At 44.2% G+C, this 27,951-nt stretch overlaps 1 long non-coding RNA gene across 1 annotated transcript; it reads right to left on the bottom strand.

Annotated features, from left to right (window-relative positions):
- Positions 1 to 694: 694 nt before the first annotated feature.
- Positions 695 to 22,859, bottom strand: LOC310832271. The gene is made up of 3 exons (XR_014558229.1): positions 22,715 to 22,859; positions 9,643 to 9,886; positions 695 to 921 (listed from the first exon to the last, which is right to left on the bottom strand). It is a non-coding gene; the product is annotated as an uncharacterized lncRNA (long non-coding RNA).
- Positions 22,860 to 27,951: the final 5,092 nt, after the last annotated feature.

Genomic DNA, 27,951 nt, shown 5'->3' with positions numbered 1-27,951 from the left:
TTAGGAATGGCTCCTTTATCTTGGGACCCTGGTTCAGCCCTGGTTTTTCACTGTGTCTTCTCAATGCAGGACCTGGAAGTTCTCAGAGGCTGTGGCAGCGAAAGGAGAGAAAACAGATGGAAGGCAGAGCTTTCCAAGTTTTGAGAATATTTTCTGACTTTCAGCTATTCTGTTAGATTAATCAAATCTGGTGTGTGGGGTGTGGAGAAGACGGGGGGGGGGGAGGGCGGATAAGAGTTCTACTGAACCCGTGCCTTTCCTTGTGATTAAACAGAACAGACCCGCTACTGTGGAGTGTTTGCCATGCAAAATGACACACAAATAATAGCAACGTAAGGGAGCTGACATCTCCAAGCCTCTTACGAGCCTAATTCCGTATATATCTTAATTCAACATAATGCTTCCATGAATAGGGACAGAGCTAATTCTTGCTGAACTTAATTTACATCAGTGTCTAGTCTGGGAGAGCATTATGTCTTCCAGCTTCAATTTGCATGACTGGCAAATGGGCCCCCCAGCTCAATGGGAAGCCTGGGCAACCTGACCAGGTGCCAGCTTTTGTTAGCAGCTATTTAGAAGAAATAGGAAGGAGAGGTGGAGGAGGTGACTGCTGGGAATTATATATATATATATATATATATGGGGGGGGGTATATACTCCTGCTGCCTAACTAGGTTCTGTGTCAAGGATTCCGAAAGGAGCGGCAGTTGTATATTTCACATCGACAGGTGCTATTATTATGACATGATGTATGTCGTGCCTTTTGCAAGCCTCAAGGCGTTGTTAGCAAATTACAAGCCATTAGAGCCAGGCAGAGCTCAGCAATTTTCCTTCTCAGGGGGATGTGCAAATATTCACTTTGGTTCAGGTCCAGCTGAGTTTGCCTCCTCTTCTACTTTGGCTTTGATTTCCTTCTTTGAGCTGAAAACAACAACAGCAAACTAGTTGCAACTCAAGAAAATCCATCAGTTTCCATTGAGCTCTGCGTCTTTTGTTCAGAAGCGGAGGCTTGGATTTCACAAAGCCATAATGAAATCTGCATGTTCACTTGAAACTTGCTGGAAAGGAAACGGGAGGTTTGGCCCAGAAGCTGATAGTTATCAACTGCCTAAAGATCACCAGAATCATTTTTAGTGACAGGCTGTGTTCACAATCCTGTTTATTGTGTACTCTCTGTGTTTCCACTTTTCGGGTTTTAATCTGTGTTCGCACTATGGCAGTGGCGTAGCATGGGGGAGGGTGGCTGTGATCCCAGGTGCATTTTTTTGGAGGAGGCGCAACCAGGAGCCCTCATGGTGCCTGGCTCCAGTGTGCAAGAGAGCTCAAAAGGTTTGCACCCGGGGTGTGGGTGTGTGTGTCAGTTCTTATTGTATCTTTCTCAACATGGCTATTTAATGATGTCAGTTTGTTTTGGTACTTGAAGTATATTGGGAGACTGACTGTGTTATTCTCCCTATGCATCCCCCCTATGCCCTTTGCTCCCTACCCCTCTCCTTGGAATTTGTTCCTGCCTAATACCTCCAGGGAGGGATGCGGGTGGTGCTGTGGCTTAAACCACAGAGCTTAGGACTTGCCGATCAGGATCAGAAGGTTGGTGGTTTGAATCCCTGCGATGGGGTGAGCTCCCGTTGCTCGCTCCCTGCTCCTGCCAACCTAGCCATTTGAAAACACGTCCAAGTGCAAGTAGATAAATAGGTACCACTCCAGCTGGTTTGCCAGAAGCAGCTTAGTCATGCTGGCCACATGACCCGGAAGCTGTACGCCGGCTCCCTCGGCTAATAAAGCGAGATGAGTGCCGCAACCCCAGAGTCGGTCACAACTGGACCTAATGGTCAGGGGTCCCTTTACCTTTACCTTTAAGACATCTAGGAGCACTCTGTTGGAAAGGAAACACTTTGGCAATCTTGGAAGATAAAACAAAAGATGAGATTATTATTATTACTACTACTATTATTATTAATCCAGAATGCAGCAGATAGAGTGGTGACTGGGAGTGGCTGCTGAGATCATATAACATTGTTCCTGAAAGACCTACATTGGCTCCCAGTACATTTCTGAGCACAATTCAAAGTGTTGGTGCTGACCTCCCGGACATTTAACGATCTATTGATCCCTGTGCCACCACTGTGCTCGCTTCCCCGCTGCCACCAACCTGTTTCTCTTGGGTACACACTGAGTCCAGACAGTAGTTAAAATTAAACAAGTTTATTTTATAAGCATTAACAAGTTTATGGTTTCAGATAATTTTCTTGTCAGTTTCTTAACCTTAGTTTCTTTACTGGCCTATACCTTCCTAATACCGTCTGTCTGATTATCTCAACTGTCTGACTGACTCCTCTTAACAGATTCTCTCACTCTATCACATCAGACTAAGGTAACTCAACCCACAGACTTATCCTCCCTCTCTCTTCTCTAACTCTAGACTGACTTCTTAACAACTCTAACCCTAACTCTAACTCCTCCCCTTGGGTTCATTTTACAATTAGTTAACCCTTTCCTTATGAACCCAGTATGATGTCACACACCTGGGAGGGCAAATGCCACACCCTCCCATCAGATGTCAATGAAATTAACAACTATCCGACTTTTAGAAGACATCTGAAGGCAGCCCTGTTTAGGGAAGTTTTTAATGTTTGATGTTTTATTTTTAATATTCTGTTGGAAGCTGCCCAGAGTGGCTGATAGGCCCAGCCAGATAGGCGAGGTATAAGTAATAAATTATGATGATGATGAAGACCATTTAATAGGACATCCCTATTTTCATCAGAGAAATGTTGAAGGGTATGCATAGGTGGGGTTAATTCTCTGGAGCCTCAGATCCTGAGTCTCCTGAACTCAGGCAATTCCAAGCTAAACTGGCATGTGCCTTGTCGAGATTGCTCACTGAACTCCCTTCTCCAGTCTCCCCTTTTGTTGTTGCTTCAGATTTCGGGAACTGCCCCTAAATTGGGTTCCTCCCCGCCCCCGCCCCCCGGCACTACTGTATGTAAACTGCTTTGTGCTCCTTAAGTCACATGAATCTAAGTGGGATGGCAGGTTCTCTGGCTGCAGCCTCCTTTCCCTTCCTTAAATCCTGACTGCAGAGGACAGCCAAAGAAAAGTGAAGGAGGAAAACCTGACAGCATCCCAAAGTTTGCATCTGTCAGATCATGTCGCAGCAATTCCTTCTCATTTTAAAACCAATTGTTTCGAAAAGTGGTTTGGTTGTTAGAGAATAAATGTGTTAGCATCTGGCGTGTGCATGTACTAGGGAACAAAATTCTTGCCTACCTTTTAAAATGCTAATAAACTCCCCACTTAGTGTAGCTGGGTCTTTTCTTCCTCCACAGTCTTTTAAATGTTTGGAACATTTGTTCCAAAGTAAAGTAAAGTACATGAAGAGAGACCTTGGGATTTTCTTTTCTGGTTTGTGTGTGTGCTCATTCGTGTGCATATATATGTATGATAGAGGAGATCATTCCTTCCTAGGTACTGGATTCTTATCATTCCCCAAGACTCACAATGGGAACAATATTCTGAACTACCTTTCTGACAAACAATCACATTGAATTATTCATTGGGTGTGTTTTTCACATCCTTTTAACAGCCTCCGCAGAAATGATGCAAGTTGACTCCTGACACAATAAGCAGCAGCCATCTGTTCACACAAGCATCTCCCCTCCCCACAAGTTTGTTAGCAAAATCATTCAACTAGCACTTCTGACCCCCCTCCCCCCGCCTTGATGTGATGCTGAGGAAGAGCAAGCATGCAGCAACTGGGACTCAGATGCAAATTCTGAGATTCAGTTGCTGGCGCCCAATGACTGGGGATACACAGGGTGGGGAGAACTTGTTCAAACAGCTGGTCTGTACTTTGCTTTCCAGAGCAGGAATGGAAGGATCTGTCAATTTTAGTTCTCTTAGTTTCTCAGTTTCCCGATCTTAGATTCAGTTCTCCATGTTCTGCAACATTTTGTGATTTTGTATTTTGTCCTCAGTATTTTAGTGCAAACACATTTTCATATGCTGCTTTGACTAATATATACATTTTTTTATCTGCTAATTTCACCAATATATTCAGTTTTATGCACACTTTCCCCTAATATATGCACTTCCGTGCACATGGTTTGGTAGGTGAACTGTATAGCAAAAGTTGGATGAGTGTGAATGTCAAAGAATAGCTGAGTTTTAGTTTTCATATTGTTTCTGAAAATGTGAATCTGATAGATCTGGCCTCAAATGAGATGTGAATTAAATCCCCCGCAGCCCTACTCGGGATACAAACTCTCTTGCCAACAGCCAAAAGGATATGGAAAAAAAGCAGAATTTCTCTGAACTTTGGTAGAAAGATCATGGAGTTGGAGAGAGGGCTTTATAGGCCATTTAGTCAAGTAAAGTTCAGCTCCCCACCCGCCCGATGTTGTTGAATTATAACTCCCATAATCCACACCAGGCTTAGCCAATGAGAGTTGTAGTCCAATAACATCTGGATACCCAAGATTGAAGGACACTATGCCAGTTTTCATTTCTTGGTACAGAAAGTATTGATCAGATGTGCAGAGATCTTTCCTATTCTACTTAATCCAAGAGGCTTCTGGAAGCTTCTCTGTGTGAAAGAAGCAAGCAGAAGGTTCATGATGTTTGGGTTATTTCTTCAGAGAAGCTGAGTGCAGCTGGTTTAAACTGGTTCTCTTATCTCTTTCTGTCAAGGTTATGGTGGCTATAATAATAGGCCAGAAGGAGCCTGGGTTTCACCTTTCTCTTTCTGTCTCTTTTCCTTCTGGTGTGGTGTTCTGTACATAGTATGCTATAGGGTTAAGGTTTAGTCTTACTATAAGTTATTGGAAGTTTAAGTCTGCTGCAACTGGATTTCTTATGGACAGGGCCAATCCTGAATGTATTGGATCTGTAACCATTATGCTCATTTGCCTTCAGTAGCAGTAAAGCTCTGCCTCTGGTCTATTTCTGGGAATCCTGCAAGTGTTTACTCTGCTAACTATACACTGGAATCTGCTCTGGATCAATATTGAGTAGAATTTCAATTACACACTAATCAAGTCCAACCAGAGATAGTGCATCCCCAACAGATGTCTGTCCCACCTCTCTATGAACACCTACAGCAAGAGAAAAGTCACCACCACTCACCTATGGTAGTTGGCAGTGCTTATTTCCTGGCGGTGCACAGCGATACACTGTACCTCCACCTTTGGGGATGGGTGGGTGGGAAGATGACAGGAAGGCTCTCAGACTCCATCAGAACATTGCTCTTTCTTCCCTGAATCCAGGAAACATTTGCCCAGCTTAGGGAAAGAGGCACGATGCTCTGACAGGGTCCTGGAGACCTGCTGCCTCCTTCCAAAAGCTGGGCGGAAGAGGCCTCTTCACCTGGGCAGCAGGTGGGTGGGAAGGCAAGGAAGCATCAAGCAGCTAACCCGCCATCACCATCCAGTCTTGGTATCAGGCCATGTGCCTCCTCCATGCGCTGACCCCTCCCCCTGCTTGCTGGTGAGTACCTGCACTTTTTTTCCCTAGGAAAAAAGCACCGGTGGCTGGTTTCATTGTCAAACTGTGTGCCACCCATCGAGGCATCTCACCTAATAACCATCCAAAATTTGCTCTCTTGCAACTTATGCCCAGGTGAATATATATTGAATATAAACTTCATTATGAGATGGGACTAACCATAATTATAAGGAATGTGCAGCAAGCTCAAGATTTGGTTCAGATCCCAGTATGATGCTTTGGGAGACAGCCTGCCTCAGACCACATCCACACCACGCACTGAAAGCAGCGTCATGCCACTTTTAACAGCCATGACTTCCCCAAAGAATTCTGGGAACAAACTGTAGTTTGTTAAGGGTGTTGATATGTGTTAAAGGGAAAGGTAAAGGGACCTCTGAACAATTAGGTCCAGTCGTGGCCGACTCTCGCTTTATTGGCCGAGGTGCTCATCTCGCTTTATTGGCCGAGGGAGACGGCGTACAGCTTCCGGGTCATGTGGCCAGCATGACTAAGCCACTTATGGCGAACCAGAGCAGTGCACGGAAACGCCATTTACCTTCCCACCAGAGTGGTACCTATTTATCTACTTGCACTTTGATGTGCTTTTGAACTGCTAGGTTGGCAGGAGCAGGGACCGAGCAACGGGAGCTCACCCCGTAGTGGGGATTCGAACTGCTGACCTTCTGATTGTCAAGCCCTAGGCTCTGTGGTTTAACCCACAGCGCCACCCGCGTCCTGTTGATATGTGTTAGGATACTCCTATTTCTCCCACAGTTACAAGTCCCAGAGTTCCCTGGGAAGAAGGACTGGGAGAGAAAGGGAGAAAGAGGGTCTCCTAAGGCCTTTCAACTCTTCATCCGTTTTAAACAAAAACCAAAAACCACAAGCTAAAGCCTGGGCAGCCCACCTAACTTTTAAGTTGTCTTCATTTGTAGCTAACCATCTCCTCTCCTTGCACTGAAGTTGGAATAGCTTTTCCCAACACTAATAAGTATGTTAGTAGCATCATCTGTTGCTATGGAAATGATGTGCTAAAATAGCCTCTTTGTTGTTACATGTGCCACATTAAATGCATTTTCACAGATTGATGGGGTCCTTCTCCTTTAGCAGCCACCCCAACCTCCAGCAGGATAGCTATCAAAACAGGCCCAACTGGGGAGCGAGAAATCACCATCACTTCTCGCAGATGCTTGCTTGAACCAGATACCACATCGAGGATGGAGAGAACTGGATAGGATTTTAGTGGTAGATAAAACCTGTTTTTGTTTCGCTGTGCCTTTCAGTGCTAGTAGTATTGCACTTGTTACTTTTCAGCTATGAGCGGTATTTTGAAACACACCAATTTGTAATTTTAATATGTGTATTGTGCATTTTGATACAGTGGTACCTCGGGTTCAGTACTTAATTTGTTCCTCAGGTCCGTTCTTAACCTGAAACTGTTCTTAACCTGAAGCACCAATTTAGCTAATGGGGCCTATTGTTGCCGCCGTGCCACCAGAGCACGAATTCTGTTCTCATCCTGAAGCAAAGTTCTTAACCTGAGGTTTCTGGGTTAGTGGAGTCTGTAACCTGAAGCATCTGTAACCTGAAGCGTATGTAACCCAAGGTACCACTGTATTACTTATTGTATATTTGGCAAGATATGGTAACCTACCCAGCAGCCTTTTGGTGAAAGGCAGGACATAAATGCTATGCATCCATATATACTGTTGAAGCCTTTCTTCATTTTTTTTTTAAAAAAGAAGTCTAAATGGAGTGCAGAATACTGTACATTATTCATAAATGAATCAGATTTTGTTCAGTAGTATGTGGCAGCTAGAGGTATTTGGCACTTCCAGAATCCGGCTTTAACTGGCACAAGTCTTATGGCTTCCATTGAGCAGCCATTTTGGAAAGATTTCCACAAATCAGTTCCAAGGTATGAGGTGGGAACCACTCAAGTCCATGGTGCAATGCTTCCTTGCGCACAGACTCACCCAAGTGCAGTGAGTGTGGTCATTTTTGCTTGTGATCTACCCTGCTAGGAAGTGGGGAGCAAAGTAGCACAGGGCAAATGCATGGCTAATAGGCAAGATGGCTATGCTGTACCTCCACTGTCGGAGGCAGTATGCCTTGCTGGAAATGTCAGGTATGGAGAGTGCTGCTGTGCTGGAGTCCTGCTTGTGTGCTTCCTATAGGCATCTGGCTGGTCACTGTGAGAAAAGAGTAATGGACTAGATGTCTCTTTGGTCTGTTCTGGGGTGTAGCTAGGGGTCTTTCCCATCACTTCTCTCCTGAGCCTTTGAATCTGAGGTTCTGGCGATGGAAGCTGGGGCTGCCTGCATGCAAGATATGTGCTAACCACTGAGCTATGAACTCCTTCCACCACTCATAAAGGTAAAGGGACCCCTGACCATTAGGTCCAGTCGTGACTGACTCTGGGGTTGCGGCGCTCATCTTGCTTTATTGGCCTAGGGAGCAGGCATACAGCTTCTGGGTCATGTGGCCAGCATGACTAAGCCGCTTCTGGTGAACCAGAGCAGCGCATGGAAATGCCGTTTACCTTCCTGCCGGAGTGGTACCTATTTATCTACTTGCACTTTCGAACTGCTAGGTTGGCAGGAGCTGGGACTGAGCAACGGGAGCTCACCCCGTCGCGGGGATTCAAACCGCTGACCTTCTGATCAGCAAGTCCTAGGCTCTGTGGTTTAACCCACAGCGCCACCTGCATCCCTTTCCACCACTCATGTTTTCTAGCAATTCCTTGCATTGGCACATCAGGGGAAGGCTAAGTTAGAATCAGGAGGGGCTGATGCACGTGCTTTTTTTTGAATGTGCAGACTCTTGGCTTTCATTGCCTAGTTTTTGTTTCCCATTTCCCATTCAACAATGAGGAGGACCCTAAGGGGGAGAGTCACCTAGGATACATCTCCACACTCCCATTATGATCCCCGGGCTTCATTAGCTGAGCAGATAAAAGTGCATAGCTGAGCAGAGCTGGCTCACTTCATGAGGCCCAGAGAACATACAGAATTCAGAAGGCTTCTGGGAAGCCTTTTATACTCTTGGGGTGGTAGATCTGGGATATGCAAAAAACTTACAGTCGATACAAGCACGGTGAGCTAACAACGTGAACTCTGTGACCCAGGAAGGTTCTGGTTCAAATTTGTTCTATGGCATGTGAACCTATTCTTATAATTACAAACTGTAATGTGGGACATGGACTTGGAGAGTGATAACCATTATTTTTGTTTTAGGAGACCCTAAGGAGTTGAGGGATCCAGGCAGGCAAAAATTCATATCAGATAATTGAGGCTGCCTGCAGGTCATTTTCCTTGCCATCTTTGCTTAAAGGCATTATGATATTCTCCCTTTGATTTGACTTGCTGAGCTCCCCAGTTTTAAGTTTTGTGAAGTTATTGAATGGGTTAGGAGAGGGCATAATTAGGCACATGCCAAGGCCCACACCTCTGTAGACTCTTGACAACCCCTCAGGTCTCCAAGCCCTCTCCCTCCTTCCTCGTTTTGCTTGTCCACATGCAGAGACAAGGGAGAGGAGACAGAGAACAGTTTCTGCGTTCCATGTGTAGCTCAGTGGCAAAGCATCTGCTTTGCATGTAGAAGGTACCCAGTTCAATCCTGAGCATCTCCAGGTAGAATCATAGAATTGTAGAGTTGGAAGGGACACTGACGATCATCTAATTCAACTGCCTGCAATGCAGGAATATGCATTGTCCCATACGGGGTTCAAACTTGCAACCTTGGCATTGTCAGCACCGTACTCTAACCAACTGTGCTATCTAGGCTGACATTCCAGGCTGGGAATGTCCATGTCTGAAATCCCGAAGAGCTGCTACCAGTCCGTGTAGACCATGGGTAGGCAAACTAAGGCCCGGGGGCCATATTCGGCCCAATTGCCTTCTAAATCTGGCCCGCGGATGGTCTGGGAATCAGCATGTCTTTACATGAGTAGAATGTGTCCTTTTATTTAAAATGCATCTCTGGGTTATTTGTGGGGCCTGTCTGGGGTTTTTACATGAGTAGAATGTGTGCTTTTATTTAAAATGCATCTCTGGGTTATTTGTGGGGCATAGGAATTCATTCATCCCCCCCCATAGAGTCTGGCCCTCCACAAGGTCTGAGGGACAGTGGACCGGCCCCCTGCTGAAAAAGTTTGCTGACCTCTGGTGTAGACAGTACTGAGCTGGGTGGCCAAAATGGGTGTGGCTTAGTATAAGGCCACTTCCTGTGTTCCTTCTTTCTGGGGATCTAATGTAGAGCAGTAGATTATTTTTTTTCTCCCTTTTGTCAGTATTTGGGGAGGATATCAAGACTTCAGAGAGGTGTTTTCATTTTTTCCAGTTCATTTCAAAGGGGACTTCCTTTGGAATGCAATTAGCAGCATTAAGGATGGATCTACATTGATCTGCAAAGACATTATTAAATATAACATTATATAACTCTCAATGCAGTTTCCCATTGTCAAGGCTTGCTGCTCTACAGCACCATCTGGTGTTATGTTTTATTAATTCACTTTTAGCATTATAAATGGCCAGTGTAGATCCGTCCTATGTCAGCATTCTGTAGCCACGGAACATATCATTTGGATTTTTAAACTCTTCCTTGTTGTTGGCATCCATCTGTCTTGAGAGACAATGGAATGAGCCTCGAACCTTGCATTAGTGGTTTTTCATCTTGTTGTAAAACTACAATACATCTTATTGTAAAAATAATCATCATTGTCAGGTGTCAAAGCCAAGGTGTCTGCAGTATACAACCAAAGCTATACAGTGACGGTTCTAGATGCACCTCTTGGTGATGGAATTCCACAATGTAGGGGCTGCCACAACCCAGAAAATGCCCTCCCAGGTCAACATTCCCCACATGTCCAAGGCTGGTGGGACTGCCAATCTTAGCAACCCAAAGGGTTTTTAAGCAAGGAGTTGGTCTTTAAGATATTTGGGGTCTAAATCATTCGAGGCTTTAAAAACCAACACGAGCGCCTTTGTTTCAAAACAGGGCTTATTTGAGCTTTAAATGGAACCCCAGACAGTAATCTGGCAGCTGTGTTTTTTGGACCAGATGAAGTTTCCAAGTCATCTTCAAGGGCAGCCAAACATAGAATGCATTGCAAAAATCAAATCCAGAAGTTACCAGGGCATGGGAGTGGAGTGGCCAAGTCATCTCTGTCCTAAAAGGGCTAGCAACTGAGGCCACCTGACATCCAGTGACAGCACTGAATTTAGGAGTATCCCTCAGCTGCAGACCTGCTCTTTCCAGAAAAGTACAGCCCCATTCAAAATAGGCACCTGCCCTCTCAGGTCCAATAACTCAGAATATTTAACACGTCTGTCTTACCAGGATTCAGCTTCAATTTACATGACAGCAACAGGGGCGAGTACTATTGATGACTCCCTTGTTAAGCTTGTTATGTGAACTGATTACGATAATTTGATGTTATGCTACTTATAGTACTACTGATATTAACTCTTCAAAGGAAGTACGTCCACAACCAATTCTCTGATTACTCCCCCTGGTATACCATCAATAGTAATCATACTACTGTGCTTAAGATGGAGTTATAATTTCATCCAATTAGGACTGATTTGCCCAATCATTTTTACACAGTCAATACATGTTAATTCCCTTCCCCACCCCCTTTCTGTGTGTTTTGGTATGCTAAATCCTGTTTCAATGTTTGTCAGGATCATAACTCACCATATGAGTCCAGATGAAACATAGGTTCTCTTGGTTGTCTCTCTGAAAGTGTGTGTGTAGGGGGTTATCCTATTCTGAATGGGGTCATATTTTCCCTAAATGATGGTCTGCAGTTTGCAAGTACTACTAAATCAAGCATTGTTGATGGATTCACAAGTGTTCTCAGTATCTCCAAGTACCTTTAAGGAGTTTTGAAGGCTGTGCTAGCTGCTCCTTTTTCTGGAGAAGAAAACATGATCTGGCCACAATCATTCATGTTTTCATAATGAATGCTGTCCCAAATGCCAAACTCCAATTTAGAGAGAAACTTCACAAACACACAAGGACCCAAAAAAGACAGAGGTTTTTTTTTAACCCTCTCTTCTTTTGGGGAACAACCATGGCTGTATAAAGTAGAAACAGTAAACAGTTGCCATATTCTCCCCTCACTCACATAATCAACTGAGGCCTCCTTCAAGCAGCCGCTTGTGCCACCTGTTGGCAGGTAACAAAAGAAACGCAACAACAAAGAGCCATTTCCCACATTTCTTCCTCCAACTCCCCCTTTCAAAAAGTCCCTCAAGCAGCTGCCTGTTACATGACTGGCAGGGAGCAAAATGAATGAGAGGAGATTTCCCCCACCTGCACCCCCAGCACATACATTCATTAAAATAGCTGCCTGCCTACTGCTCCATGTAGCTGACAGGCAGCAAAACAAACAGAACTGCAAATGAGTGGATCCTGCATTCCTTTCTCCACCACTCCATAGTCTCCAATTGCCACAAAAATGCTGGGCCATCACGAAAATGCCTTAAGCCATTACAGCTTCTCACTTTGTCACACAGAGCCCCAAGTTCCAAAATCCAAGCCTTTCCTCCTCCCACCTCAAAAAACCTTAAATCTTTCTCCACCTTTTCATTCATCTCCTGGCCAGGGAAAGAGAGAAGTAGCAACCTACTTTGAGTTCTCATTTGCACGCTCAGCAACATCGCACACAACTGGGAGGGTCTGCTTTGCATCCAAAGCTCTTAGGTCCCTGCCAATTGTCTTTGCACTGGGCCTCACCTTTCATTGCCAGTTTCGTTTGGGAACCTGAAGTGTCACTGAGCCATCACCACCTGTGTGTGCCGTGGGTGTTTCCTCTTTGGCTCCTGCTCTTTGAATTTCCCCTGGTTCATTCATTCACACATTCAAGTCATCACGTTTTGCTAGAGCAAATATTCCATATTTTGGAAAAGAAGAAGAAGAAGGAATTCCTATGCCTCACAAATAACCCAGAGATGCATTTTAAATAAAAGAACACATGTAAAAACATGCTGATTCCCAGATCGTCCACGGGCTGGATTTAGAAGGCGATTGGGCCGAATCCGGCCCCTGGGCCTTAGTTTGCCTACCCATGTGCTAGAGCAGAGGTTGGCAACCTAAGGCCCATGGGTCGTTTCTGGCCCATCATGTGCTTCCTGGAACCGGCCCACGGCTGTTCCGTGGATTGGCATGAGGATTCTGTGCTTTTTTTTGCAGTGCCATTTTTTTTTCTTGCCATGGGGACTGACTTCTGGGTCGGAAGAGTGCCAGAAATAGTGTGTGCGCATGGACATGGGTGCTCCTCCATCCTGGACATGCGCTGGAAATAGCATGTGCACACATGCTATTTCTGTCGCTCTTCCAACCCGGAAGAGTGCCGCAAAAAGCTTGAGCGCATGCATGGGCACGCATGGGTGCGCACGCTCCGGCCCACCGAGAGGTCTGCTGGGGAGTGGACCGGACCGCCCTCAGTGACAACCCCAGTGCTAGAGCCACATGGATGTGAATGAACCAGCAGACAACAATGAATGCACTCCCAATGCTTTCTCTTATGTGCTGGGACACATCTCTCCCTTGCCTTTCACGTCTGTTTGCAGCTTAGACCTGACCAAAATTATGTAAACTATGTAAACCTATTTGTATTCACATCCACTTTGCTTCCCCTTTGAAAGGGGTGAGTGGGTGGGTGTCGAAACAGGCAGACTGCAATGCAAGGATGGAGTTCATATTGCTTCTGACATTTGGCCTATATGCGTCAGGCTGCAAAGCTCTAATTACTTTTCACACTTAAGCTACAGAGCAATTAAGGATCAATTCAGCTTCTAGGGATGAAATAAACTCCTGTGCTGTTAAAAAGAAAAAAAGAAAACCACCCAACACTACCGAATTTACTTATCGGTACAGCTTATGGGCGCACTAATAGGCCAGGTTTACTGCTTTCTGGCTCCCGTTTAATCAGAATTATAAAGTTGGAAGGTAACTTGGAGTTCATCTAGTGCAATCTGCTGCTCAATGCAGGAAATGCCAACGCAGAATCCTGTTGGCTATAAGCAACCTTGCATGCCTCTGGTCAGTAGAAGGTAGGGCTGTGACTGATAGGGAAAATACACTTTTATGGTTTCCCACAAAACACCTAAACTCCAACCCTTCCTCCTGCTCTCCCTCTCCCCATCCATGGAACATCCTCCAGTGATGTAGAGTTAGAAACCAAAGCCATTCTTTTAACTACAGTGGTACCTTGGTTGTCGAGTGACTTGGCTCCCGAACAAATTGGCTCCCGAATGCCGCAAACCTGGAAGTAAGTGTTCTGGTTTGCGAACATTTTTCGGAAGCGCAATGTCTGATGTGGCTTCTGCTTGAGTGCAGGAAGCTCCTGCAGCCAGTTGGAAGCTGCACCTTGGTTTTCGAATGGTTTCGGGAGTCAAATGGACTCCCGGAAGGGATTAAGTTTGAGAACCAAGGTACCACTGCATAAGTAAAGAATTGTTATTTTTATTTACTAATGGGACTCATGTGTTTTACTTCCCCATTTTAAGCAATGCTAGTGAGATGTGAATGAGACAGAATGGGTGGTGGGTCTAAGCTTTCAAGCTTTTTAAATCTGATATTTATGTGTGTCTGTCTGTGCATGTGTACTATAAGCTAACCATTTTTTTATTTAACGTATCAAATCCAGCTACAGCAGATCTGAGAGATGGCTGTACAATATTTGATTAAATAACCCCAGTGAATGAGAGCCCACCTCCTCCTTCCGAGTGGTGACAGCTGAGAAATGAGACCACTTAAGAGAGTGTGTTATAACTTTTTTACAACCTCATGTTCCTGTAGTTTAGTTAGATGAACTTTTGCCTAAAAACAAAGGAATGAACTGTCATTTCCAAATCTTTTGAAAAAAAGGTCACCCCCAAAAAATCAATGAATCAATTTTTGTATATGTAAATGTGTAATGTATCATGTAATTATACATAATAATTGTAATTATGTATTGCAATACAGGAAAAATAGAGCTTGCAATTTTTCAAATACTTGTACAATGTTTTGTACGTTGTATATCACTTCTTATTGCTTAGAATAAATTGAGGTTGGAGTTTGTCTTTGTGTATTTCTGGTCTGTGACCATAATAAATATTGGTTTCTGCTGCAAGCACCATAAAGTTCCCGCATCAAGTTGTGCGTTCTGAACAACAACAACAACAACAACAATTTTATTATTTATACCCCGTCCATCTGGTTGGGTTTCCCCAACCACTCTGGGCAGCTTACAGCATTTATAAAAACACAGTAAAATATTAAGCATTAAAAACTTCTTGATACAGGGCTGCCTTCAGATGTCTTCTAAAAGTTGTGTACTTCTTCATCTCCTTGATATCTGAAGGGAGGGTGTTCCACAGGGATTACTTCTTGGTATCTGGAATATGGGTGGCTGCTGCTTCCAGTGATTCTCCAATACCCACAATGCTTTTTTTTTAAGGTTTCAATATTTCTGACAAGTTCTGCAAGTCATTTTCATTGAGGAGTAATGTTACATATATGGAGATTTACAACTTTTCATTTTGGGGTGACCTTTTTTCACAACTGAGAAGAATTAGTCCCCTTTTCAGTGTTTCCATCCCTTTATGATACAGGAACTCTTTTTTTTTTTAAGTCAAAAACTTGTGGATGGAGCAAATTTGTTTTCTCCTGCTCTGGAAGAAGGTAGGACTTCAAGTTGCAGGAAAGGAGATTCCAACTAGACATACAGAAAAACTTTCTGACAGTAAGAGCTGTTTGACAGTGGAACAGTCTCCTTTGAGAGGTTGTGGACTCTCCGTCCTTGGAGGTGTTTAAGCAGAGGCTGGATAGCCATCTGTCATGGATAATTTAGCTGAGATTCCTGCATTGGGGGGGGGGGTTTGGACTAGATGACCCTTGGGTCCCTTCCAGTTCTAAGTTTCTAGGCTTCTATGAAGCGTGCACTCCATTTAGGGCTGGGTGAGACCTGCTGACCAGCTCTTGCCTCAAAAGAACCTACTGCCTAGAACCGTAAATCTGCTTGTTCCATCCTCGGCTAAGTGAGACCAGGCCCACACTTCCCTTGTGCCCCTGACCATTAGGTCCAGTCGTGACCGACTCTGGGGTTGCGGCACTCATCTCGCTTTATTGGCTGAGGGAGCCGTCATACAGCTTCCGGGTCATGTGGCCAGCATGACTAAGCCGCTTCTGGCGAACCAGAGCAGCACACGGAAACGCCGTTTACCTTCCCGTTTACCTTCCCGTTTACCTTCCCTATTCATCTACTTGCAGTTGACATGCTTTTGAACTGCTAGGTTGGGAGGAGCAATGACCGAGCAATGGGAGCTCACCCCGCTGCGGGGATTCGAACCACCGACCTTCTGATTGGCAAGTCCTAGGCTCTGTGGTTTAACCCACACCGCCACCCGCCTGTGATTGTGAAAAAGTCCCTCCTTTTTATATGAGAGAACCCGATGAAACCATTCCCCTGTGATCAGATTCTTTGTGTTATTCCTTCCCCCTTTGTTTCAAGAACACTTTCTTTTCACAAATTTATTGGCTGATAACATGATAGAGAGATAACGTCAGGATACGTATAATTTTATAACATGCAGAGAACAATATGTGCTGAGAAACCAGAGAGAGGAGCTGAGGGAAGTCTGGGGGGGGGGGGAGGAGGAGCGTTTGAAAGGGGGGAAGGAAAAAATAATAATGAATATGATATGTTTTGAGAGTTTGTGTGTTGAAATTAGTAATAAAAAATATTTTTTAAAAAACACTTTCTTTTCACACCCACAAATTGCAATTCTTTTTTAAAAAAATCTAAACACAAATAGTTTTGCAACAGTTGCTTGCTCAACAGGCATGAGGCCTGTGTTGAAATAATGCAGCTAGATTCAAAGTTAACAGTGTTCTTCTTAGCTTAATGCAAGGCAAGTACATAGATAGCATGTTAAGGGGAGCTGAATGCAGTGAAAGGCATATTTCTGACTGAAAATAGTTATATCATCTATCTATCTATCTATCTATCTATCTATCTATCTATCTATCTATCATCTATCTATCTATCTATCTATCTATCTATCTATTTATCTATCATCTATCTATCATCTATCTATATCATCTATCTATCATCTATCTATCTATCTATCTATCTCTCTCTCTCTCTCTCTCTCTCTCTATCTATCTATCTATCTATCATCTATCTATCTATCTATCTATCTATCTATCTATCTATCTATCATCTATCTATCTATCTATCATCTATCTATCTATCTATCTATCTATCTATCTATCTATCTATCTATCTATCATCTCTATCATCTACCTACCTACCTACCTACCAACTAACCATGAATGATAGACCTATGCAAAGCGAGGTTTCTTTCTGTGTAGGTGGACATATTTTAGAGGCCTTCTGCTCTTAATTGTCCTGCCTGGGATCAATGATAAGCTCCACAAGTTTCCAGTCAACAGGGAGACTGTCAATCACTTACACAGCCTTCAGGTAAAAAAATAAAAAGGTCTGCATACATTTCCAATAGAAGCCGTTGACATCACATGGAAAGCCATTACTAAACCTGTAGGCCAGACTCTCTGCTTTAAAACCAACAAGTTAAGGAATATGCAAAACCCTGAATCTGGAATTCCAGTATCCATTGAAGCAATGACCTAGAAAGAATTTTAATGGGAGCCCTCTCGAGGCATTCCGTAAACGAAGGAAGATGACATGGGGGCAGCCCTGTGGGGATAATTTCACTAGCTCTGCCCTTGCCCCTCTGCAAGTTGGAGGGTGAAGCTATGCTACTATATTCATGCAGGGTCCCTCTGCAATGCAGAACCCTGGAAAATCATACCTCTACCTTGTGACAGGAATCTACCTGAGTAGAAGCAGGGAGGGACAGAGGAAAAATTTGATCCCATTTCCAGTTAAAGGCAAATCTGCCTAACAGAAACGGTTATCCTTCAAAATGTGCACTTCTCCACATTTTGCAAAGCCATTTCTCCAAAAAATGTATATGGTAAATAAAGTGTGCATAGAAATGTAGCTTATTAGTGAAAAGAATATACAAAAATGAAACGTATTGCTACCCAACAAATTGCTTGCAAATGTGTGTGTATTGGGCAAAATGCCATACAAAACTATATGTATAAAAACGAATTTGCACTAAAATGTTGGTGAATTTTCATGAGGACTTTTTAAAATGAAAAACAACAACAACCCCCTCACAAAATAATGTAGAAAACAGAACCTAAGATGATGAATCAAAAATGGCTCACTGGGTGGGGTTTCCTGGCAGGTACATCACTATTGCATACAGGGAGGGAGACGTGCAAAACAGTGAGGAGAAAGAGGAGAGCACAAAATATGGTCTGATGCTCAACATCAAAAAAACAAAGATCATGGCCACTGGGCCCATCACCTCCTGGCAAATAGAAGGGGAAGAGATGGAGGCAGTGAGAGATTTTACTTTCTTGGGCTCCATGATCACTGCAGATGGTGACAGCAGCCACGAAATTAAAAGATGCCTGCTTCTTGGGAGAAAAGCAATGACAAACCTAGGCAGCACCTTAAAAAGCAGAGACATCACCTTGCCAACAAAGGTCCATATAGTTAAAGCTATGGCAGTGATGTATGGAAGTGAGAGCTTGCCAACAAAGGTCCATATAGTTAAAGCTATGGCAGTGATGTATGGAAGTGAGAGCTGGACCATAAAGAAGACTGATCGCCGAAGAATTGATGCTTTTGAATTATGGTGCTGGAGGAGACTCTTGGACTGCAAGAAGATCAAACCTCTCCATTCTTAAGGAAATCAGCCCTGAGTGCTCACTGGAAGGACAGATCCTGTAGCTGAGGCTCCAATACTTTGGCCACCTCATGAGAAGAGAAGACTCCCTGGAAAAGACCCTGATGTTGGGAAAGATGGAGGGCACAAGGAGAAGGGGATGACAGAGGACGAGATGGTTGGATAGTGTTCTTGAAGCTACCAGCATGAGTTTGACCAAACTGCGAGAGGCAGTGGAAGACAGGAGTGCCTCCCCTGGTCCATGGGGTCATGAAGAGTCAGACAACACTAAACGACTAAACAACAAGCTGGTTTGGGTTGCCCTGGGCATGAGAAAAAATGGTTGTTGTTGTTGTTAACTCCACCAGCAGGAGTGCTGGACGGGTTCTGCTGGTGTGTTTGCACCATCAAGATCTCTCCATGCCTCACCCCTCCCTCCCAGTGAGCCACAGTAACCCACCTGCCGGGAAGCTAGATTACTAGCTCCTTCCCACCCTACAAGTAGCTTCTGAGTACATCCCAACCCAGTTGCTTCATTGCAGTGTTTTGGTAAACTCACGTGCCCATTCATAATCAAGGGGAAGCTTCCTTAAGAAGATGCAAATGAACTGTAAAGGAACTGAAAGTGGTGTCAAACTGCGCAGGTGCCAGTTTGAGAACAAATTTCAGAAATTCTCCTGGCTCAGCAGGGATGGGACTTGGAGAAGATCAAGCCAGTGGAACCACAGAGGAATAGAGTGGAGAAATTATTATCATCATCCCTAAGGCCCCCTACCCCATCACACTGTTCTAGACTTCCTTGTCGGCTTCGGCATTACCAGACCACATACTTCTAAGCTACAGTTGACCTCATTTGAACCCGCAGCATAGCTTTGTCATTCCAGTATTTGATCAAGCCAAAAGGAGGGGAAAGACACACAAACAAAACTGGATTGTTCAGTTACATCTCCGGAATCTGAAATTTATTTCCCTTGCAGCATACTTTCCACATCAATATATCTGTATCACTTTTTAATTTGATTGACACCTGCGTTGGAAAGTTCGGCGCAAATGTTATACAGCATTCCTATCAGTGTCAGTTTGAGAATGGCGAGAGGGAGTATAAAACAACTTTGTAACAGCTTACAGTCTCACAACTCTGAAGCACACTCTAAAGATTTTATTTTATTTATCGCATTTATATCCCATCTGTCCTCCAAGGAACCCGAGGTGGCATACATGGTTCTATTTTATCCTTGCAACAATCCGGTGAGTTAGGTTAGGTTGAGAGACAGTGAGTGGCTCCAGGTCACCCAACGAGTTTCATGGCTGAGCATGGATTTGAACCCTGATCTCAGAGGTCCTAGTCTAACACAGAAATCACCACACCACTCTGCTTTCCCCTTTTTGAAAAATCTGGCTTTACCACCCCTTTAGGAAGCAATGATCAATTGGGATAAATTTACTCTGGTTCATAATTTAACCCAAGCCTACCTAATTCACCCATCCCCAAACAATACATAAACCAAAATTCACATATCCTTAGAAATTCACACTGAATAATGTGTACAATAATACCTCTGGTTGCGAATTCGCCGCTTCTGCGCATGTGCATGACGTCATTTTGCGCACCTGCGCATGTGCGAGTGGCGAAACCCTGAAGTAACCCTTTCCAGTACTTCCGGGTCGCTGCGGGATGCAACCTGAAAGAACGTATCATGAAGCAAACGTAACAAGAGGCATGACTCTATTAGGCAAGCTGCATATACGTATATATAACAAAAAATGACACGTACATTTGCAAAAATGCATACATTAAGTGAAATTGCATACAAAATTTGTGTACTGTATATCATAAAGAAATGCACACTAAAATGCAGATGAATTTAAATCAGAACTTTTTTTAAAATTGCAAAGCAGAAATGTGCCAAACTGGATTTAAGACTGGAAAAATTAGAAGCTGAAAAAAACTGAAAATGTCAGATTTATCCATTTCTAGTTGCAGGTTCTAGGAGTCTGTTGGAAGTGAAAGTCAATGTTCTCTTACACGAGGGAGGCTCAGTTGACATCCCTTGCCACTGACGCACACTCTGTGCTACTAGGGCTGTGTCCTCTAATCCATGGGTATGCAAACTAAGGCCTGGGGGGCCAGATCCAGCCCAATCACCTTCTAAATCTGGACCATGGACGGTCCGGGAATCAGTGTGTTTTTACATGAGTAGAATGTGTGTTTTTATTTAAAATGCATCTCTGGGTTATTTGTGGGGCATAGGAATTCATTCATTTCACCCCCCCCCCCCAATATAGTCGCCCCCCACAAGGTCTGAGGGACAGTGGACTGGCCCCCTGCTGAAAATGTTTGCTGACCCCTGCGTAATCCAAGTCCCACCTGCCTCATACCCAGTCATTTTTTTGCAGCCAGTGGAGGCTGACCCACTAGGGTGAACTGGGCACTGCCCCACCAACCTCTGTCTGCCCTCAAGCAGACCCCATTTCCCTGTCTCCTTCTGGATTAGCTGTAAGTATGGTGGCACTGCTTGTGAACTTAGTCTTAGTGCTGCCCTTGTAGAACTTAGCAGGGAGGACAATGCTAGAATTAGTTGGCTCTGCCTGACATTGGCTCTGGCGCCACCTGCTGTTGAGCTCCTTGCCTCCGACCCTACCAGTCCTGATGAGCACCGGGCACCATTGATTGTAGCCAGAATTCACAGTGGCCCTTTAAAAGCCAGACACAGCACTAGAAATGAATCCAAGCTAAACAAAATGAACCAGCAAGCTTCACAGTGGGTACAGTTTTGAAGCCAGAATCCCACCCACGTTCAGCCAGTGGTTTCCCACGTACAGTTCCCAACATTAAAGCCACCAGTCATCCTCACTTTAAGTCATCCTTGCACTGAAGTTTGAATATTTATCTCTCAGTGCCATTAGATGGATAATTATTTCTGGCACCCTTTTCTCGTCTTGCAATGCTGGCGGGTGAGTTGCAGAAAGCCTCGTGGCAGGAGAAAACTCCACCACCTTTCATTACCATGTGAGAAACCAGATAATGCCAGAGGCAAAACACTTAGTGGCAATTGGCGGGTCAGGCTGGCGCCAACACGGCTCATCTTGGGATGGCCCTGAAGTTTTAAATGCCTCAAAAGTTACAATAGTAAAATGTGTGGGTTTATTACACTGAGTAACCTTTAAAACTTGTCTCATTAAGCTCCATCTTCTCACCCTTCGGGCTCTCTGTGCTTCTGAAGATGAGGTTGGGGAGCTCAAAGGGAAGTGGGGAAATGGTTGGAAATGTCACCATTTCACCATCTTATCACAACATCATCACTACTGATAATTTCTTAAGACTGTAGTCCTATTTAGGCATTCTGCTTGTGTCTAAATCCTGCACGGAAACAAACAAGCAGGGATAAGCATGCTATGTTCTGCCACCTACTCCTATATTATTTTTCCCTATGCAATTGAGAGGGATGCGGGTGGCGCTGTGGGTTAAACCACACAGCCTAGGACTTGCCGATCAGAAGGTCAGCGGTTCAAATCCCCACGACGGGGTGAGCTCCCGTTGCTCGGTCCCTACTGCTGCCAACCTAGCAGTTCAAAAGCATGTCAAAGTGCAAGTAGATAAATAAGTACCGCTCCGGCGGGAAGGTAAACGCGTTTCTGTGTGCTGCTCTGGTTCACCAGAAGCAGCTTAGTCATGCTGGCCACATGACCTGGAAGCTGTAAACTGGCTCCCTTGGCCAAAAAAGCAAGATGAGCGCCGCAAACCCAGAGTCGGCCATGACTGGACCTAATGGTCAGGGGTCCCCTTTACCTTTACCTTTATGCAGTTTAGAATCCTGATCTCACAGGGTTTGAAAATGTGCAGGGACCTCTGTGAGTACGGCAACAAGCTCCTTCTTTCCGACTTTGCTCTCCATGAGTTGGAGCGCAATGCAGGTAGCAATGCATGAGGGTGGAGCTAGGAGTGCTGGAATGTTCTTATCAGAACAGAAACAGGAGTGGAAATTGCAAGCATTTGCTTATGTATGCCATGTCTCAAACAGAAATCAATCCAGCGAATGCAATCAGTAGTAGTTGCTTTCAGTCCTCAAATGACACATAATGACTCCCTCACCTATTTGCATCACATTTCCTTTGCACTGAAATGAACGGGGTGGAATAACATAATTATAATGAAATGAAATGTGTAAAACTCCACTACAGATGACAGCAAGACAAATAATGTATTTTTTTTTTGTCAGAAGCTGAATTGCAGTGGAAGGGAAACGCCGCTCCAAGCGATGAACACAGGTCATAAAAGAAATTTACGCCCTGTTGCAAGCCCAGGTGGAGCTTATAACACCGATTCCCATGTGAGCAGAATGGGTGTGTGTGCCCAAATGGGCTTGTAATAACAGCGGGTTAGGGCCAAACCACATGCGACTCAGGTTTTTGTTGTGGAGGTTGTGTGCAACTAAAAACCAGTCCTCCTGTCAGGGAAATATCTCCTTACTCACCCGATATAAGATATTCCACTTTCTCCTTCTTCAGCAGAGTTTGTCTTTTCATCCAGTGAAGTAAACAGCTCAAGTATATATATGAAACGAAGCTTTAATAGTAGAAAAATATTGACTGAGAGAAACAGAACATCTTGAGGCAAGTGACAGTTAGCCTCTTTTTAACTGACAACCTGAAGGGAGGGGCCAATTCTAGAGTACAGCAAAAAAGCTCCGCCCACTAGAGGCCAGCTATCAGCATTAGGTGTCAGTGCTTCTCCTGCAGTTTTGTCCTCAAGTGTAGGGTTTACTTCACTCCCCACCACCAACACATGTTGCCAGCATGAGGGCACTGATCTGGATTGGAACCCTAGTATGGGGAGACCAGGGTATTTTTAATGTAGATGCAGATCAGGGCAAGGTCCCATTCATTTTTATGGGACAAATTGGGCAATACAATTTGTAGATACAGGAAGATGAGCAATCTGGAGAGAGATCACAGAAAGGGCAAAGGATTAAATCCTCCTTATCCCCCCTCGGTATTAGAATATGGATCAAGTCCCCTAATTAGTAATTTGTGTGTATGGGGGGTGGAGGGGAAGGAGGAAATATTCCCCTTAAGTACAGAACTGTATGAGAACTATGGAGAGTTTGGCTTTCAATTACTGAGCAGAAAGTGTCTTATACCAAAGCTGTGTGAAGAAGCTCTCCTGTCCTGATCTACTCAATTAATTTGAGGAGCAGGGCTAATGTTTAATTAGGGCTTTTAAAATGTATGGTGTGGATGTAACCTAGCACAGTGGTGGCTAGAAACAATGGTCCATAGAAGGTCTGGAGGGAAACCTACACATTACACACACGCGTGTGTAACCAAGCTTGATGTTTCCTCTGCCCCCTTGTAACATTTAATTTGGATTTTCAGACATTTTCCCCTCCTGCCCACTTACCACCACCCGATGCAAATGGTCAACTTTGAGCAGAATGACAATCAAAACCAAGTCGAGATCCAACCTACTCCCAAGCAGTAGAATGCCACCACCAGCTCAGAAACCAAGTATGGGGGGTTGACAAGTCATGGATGGAGAGAACCAGACCCAATGATGTCATTAGGTACACAGCATGCACCCATCTGTATTCATTGAGCTATTTTCTGGTTGGTAGGCACTGAGTTTGCCCAGGTGAATCAAGATGGAATGCATGGGGTTGCCCATCCTTAGGAGAGAGACCCTGACACCAATACTGCTCTAAATATTTGGTTAAATTTGCCTCTCCTAACAAATCCATTCCCGAAGTTATCTAAGAAAGAAGAGACAGGAGGCATGCAGAAGGAGATGTGTGTCTTGTACAAAAACAGCGTAGGTGTGCGTGCAGTAAAAATGATGGAGCTGTTCATCTGGGAGATCTGGAGATGGCGAGTGAAAAGCAAAGGAAAACCCTATTGTCTCGTGTCCGGTGCATGCCCATTACTAACACAAGGGTGATATTGAATCAGAGGTATGGACAGACAAAGTGGAGAGATCTGCAAGTCCTGGAGGCTGGAGGAATCAGGAGGGGGGATTCGCACATCTGTGAATGCCACCTACGCTTGCCCATTCTGTAGGTTTTGCGTTTCCTCCAAACTAATTTGAACCAAGCACTGTGTCAGCTTGAATTATTCATGAGCCCAAGGGCTTTGACGAGCTTTTCTGGGGAGAGAGAGAGGGAGAGAAAGAAAAAGAGGGAGGGAGGGAGGAGGACTGTGTGTGTTGATATAAGATGTCAGTAACAGAGCAACCAGAGTTTAACATTACAAGGAGAGGCATGTGTTGGGAAGAGGAAGGCAGGGGACAAAGCAATCGCCCACTCAACCAATGTGATCTTGGAGTTTCCTAAAGATATCTCAAGCCTTTAATTATTTCTCATCATGTTCTAGAAAAAATTGACAGCTTACAATAATTTTAAAAAATGTGTTGTACAATGGGAGGCAGAGACATTTTCTTTTTTTGCTTTGCTTTGCATTATTCTTTTTAGTGGGGAAGGGAACAGAGCTCTTCTTTCTTAGATCGGTGAATCACACCAATGCTTCATCTAGCACAGGATTGTCTTCCGAAAAGTGGATAGAAAGATGCCTTGTTTCTTCCTCCCAGCATCCATGAAACAAAGACACATTGCCTCTGATGATGGGGGCTCAATTTGGATAGCTATGGTTAATATTCAGGGGTAGGTCTACCTTCCACTAATGTCTCCTAAACAAACTATCTAGTGGTCATCACCATGTGATGCTGTCAGGCTAGTGAGTCTGCTGTTGAACTCCAGCTTCCAGATGTTGTTTAACTCCAGCTCCCATCTGCCCCAGACAGCATGGCCAAAGGTCAGGGATGGTGTGACTTGTAGTTCAAAGCATCTGGAAGACCATAGGTTCTCCATCCCTTCTTTACAGCAACAAGTAGGGCTGCTGTGTATATTTCTATGCCTCTCATTCTGGATCTCTCCCAAGCAGACGAAGGCTGCATCAAGGGCTTCTCCTCTGGGCTTGTCCAGCTCATTGCTCAGTAGCATGCAGGACTTATGCGGGGTGTCAGTGAGGGAAGCGAGCCAGCAGGACTGGGACTGTCCTGCTGCTGTGAAGCAGGACCAACCTTTGACTTCTCTTAGAGTCTATGCTCACACTGTGACTCTTAGCCTCTGTCCTGGAAGGCTCTCCTTCTCCTGACACCCCTTGATCACTCAGACCCCTTCCTCCTCAGACCTCTCAGCTTGTCCCTTCTACAGACTGCTTTTCAGTCTTCAGCCAGTGTGGTGTAGTGGTTAAGAGTGGTAGACTTGTAATCTGGTGAACCGGGTTCATGTCTCCACTCCTCCACATGCAGCTGCTGGGTGACCTTGGGCTAGTCACACTTCTCTGAAGTCTCTCAGCCTCACTCACCTCACAGAGTGTTTGTTGTGGGGGAGGAAGGGAAAGGAGATTGTTAGCCGCTTTGAGACTCCTTAGGGTAGTGATAAAGTGGGGTATCAAATCCAAACTCCTCCTCCTCCTCCTCCCCCTCCTCCTCCTCCTCCTCCTCCTCCTCCTCCTCCTCCTCCTCCTCTTCTTCTTCTTCTTCTTCTTCTTCTTCTTCTTCTTCTTCTTCAGTGTCCCACCACCAGGATCCAGGATCTAAGTCATCTTCTTCTGTGCCCTAGGGGGCTCTTGGGTGGGCAGCTCCCACCACTCTTCCTCATCCAGCCTGTCCCTGACATCTGATCAATCAATGCAAAGATCAATAGTTACAGGCTGTATTGCACTCAGCACGCAAACCCAAATTCCACTGGATTTATAGAATTATATTAATAAATAGATATAACTGGGGTGTGCCAAGTCAAACTCTGCCTTTTTCTTCTTGAGCAAGAAGCCCTGAAAGGAAATGGATACAAAAGAGGAATTTAATAAAACAATGTGATTACTTTTCCCCAAAGCAATTTGCTGCCCTTCTTCCCCATTAAATCAACCTAATTACAGGCACACACATTAAATGAATATCACAATCATGTCAAATGCACCTGCGCTTGGACTTAAAAGTAATGTAACTGCTTTGAAATATTGCAAGTTACATCTTCATTACTCTTGAGCGTGGAGAATCCCAAATGGTTACAGGGGCTTTGCGTGTGTGCAAGAAATGCTTAGACAGCATCAGAAGCACACAGAAGGCATTCTGGCGGTGGAAGGATGTTCTCTGATGGTGGTGGATCTGCTAATGACAGCACAACTGCTGTGCACTTCAAGCAAGACATTTCCAAGTGTAGTTTGGACTTTTTCTGGCTATTTTAAAACTGATCATCGCATCTCTTTGGGTTCCCTGGTTTGATGTGGCAACCTAAGCTGATGTTAAGTGCATGAGAACCCAACTGCGCTTCACCACTGATTGGTTCATACATGCATATTCCTCAATGGATGACTGCATCATATGATGACTTGAATTTGGCAGTAAGACCCCTTCTGCACAATACATTTAAAGGAGTCCCCATATAATTCTGAACAGTCATGACTTCTGTCAAGGAATCCTGGGAACTGTAGCTTGTTAAGGATGAGAGCCATTAAGAGACTCCCATCCACTTGCCACACAGAGCGATAATTCTCATTAACAATCAATCCCTCTGGGAATTGTAGCTTTGGGAGGGGACTAGGGACCTCCTAACAATTCTCAGCACCTTTAACAAACTGCAGTTCCCAGGGTTCTTTGGGAAAGCCATAACCATTCAAAGCAGTATGAGACGGCTTTAAAAGGATAGGGCAGATGGAACCTAAGCTTGGGGGAGCTTTAAGAGTTTGTTCCATGTCTCCAGAATCAGTAAGTGAATTAGAAAGCAGTTATAAAGCAGACGTTGGGCTTTAAAATTCCATTGGCGCCCTGTGTGATACCAAAATTCAGTGCCCCCTGCTTCTTGTCTTCCATTGTTTGTCATTGTGGCTGTGCCCTCTGTGGTGCCCTCTTGGTTTGGTGCCCAGTGTGGGCAAACTGGTTGCACTCCCCTAAATCTGCCTCTGCAATTATACTTTGGATTCTGCACTTCCTGCCTCCTCATCCTGAAAATATATATATTTTATATGATAAAGGAAAAAGCAAGTACATACTATCTGAAATATAACAACAACAGCAACAACAAATTATAATTACACACACACACACATGAGAGAGAGAGAGAGAGAGAGAGAGAAGTAGATTACTACAAAGTAATACAAATGCGTATTTATAGGGTATAAGAAATTGAACAGGTTGATTATTCATATGTAGCATTAATTTCCACCACACTTCTGGTTCTGTTTGCCCTCTTATGGTGCACAAATAGTGAATACATTTCTCAGAAACTGCTATAAATACAGCTCTTTATACCCGTTCTCTAAAGTAATTGATGAAGTATCCATCTATCCCTGTGAAATAATTAGGCATGCTGCCACCATCCCCAAATTTTGTCATGTATTTGTGGTTCAAAAATGAAAGTACCAAAATGCATGTTGAAAAGAACAAAACACATCTTTTAGGATAATATGTATTTATAAATGCATACTTGAAGAGAAAAAGACATTTATAAATGCAGAAAACACATATTCAGATATTAACCATTAAAATACCTTTTTTAAAAAAAGTTTCTTAGGAGGAAAATAGCAGATGAAGGCAGAAATGGAAAATTGACTTTATAATGAACACACACAAACTAAAACAACCCAATTAATCTCTAGAATAAGCCACCACAGCCCATAAACCACAGAATGGGCAGTATCCAACTTTCTATGTGCAAGA

Source organism: Podarcis gaigeae (genome assembly GCF_964106915.1).
Source record: "Podarcis gaigeae genome assembly, chromosome: 15".
Lineage (NCBI taxonomy): Eukaryota > Metazoa > Chordata > Lepidosauria > Squamata > Lacertidae > Podarcis > Podarcis gaigeae.
Note: the sequence above shows the minus strand (reverse complement) of the source record. Positions and strands in the feature narration are given on the sequence as shown.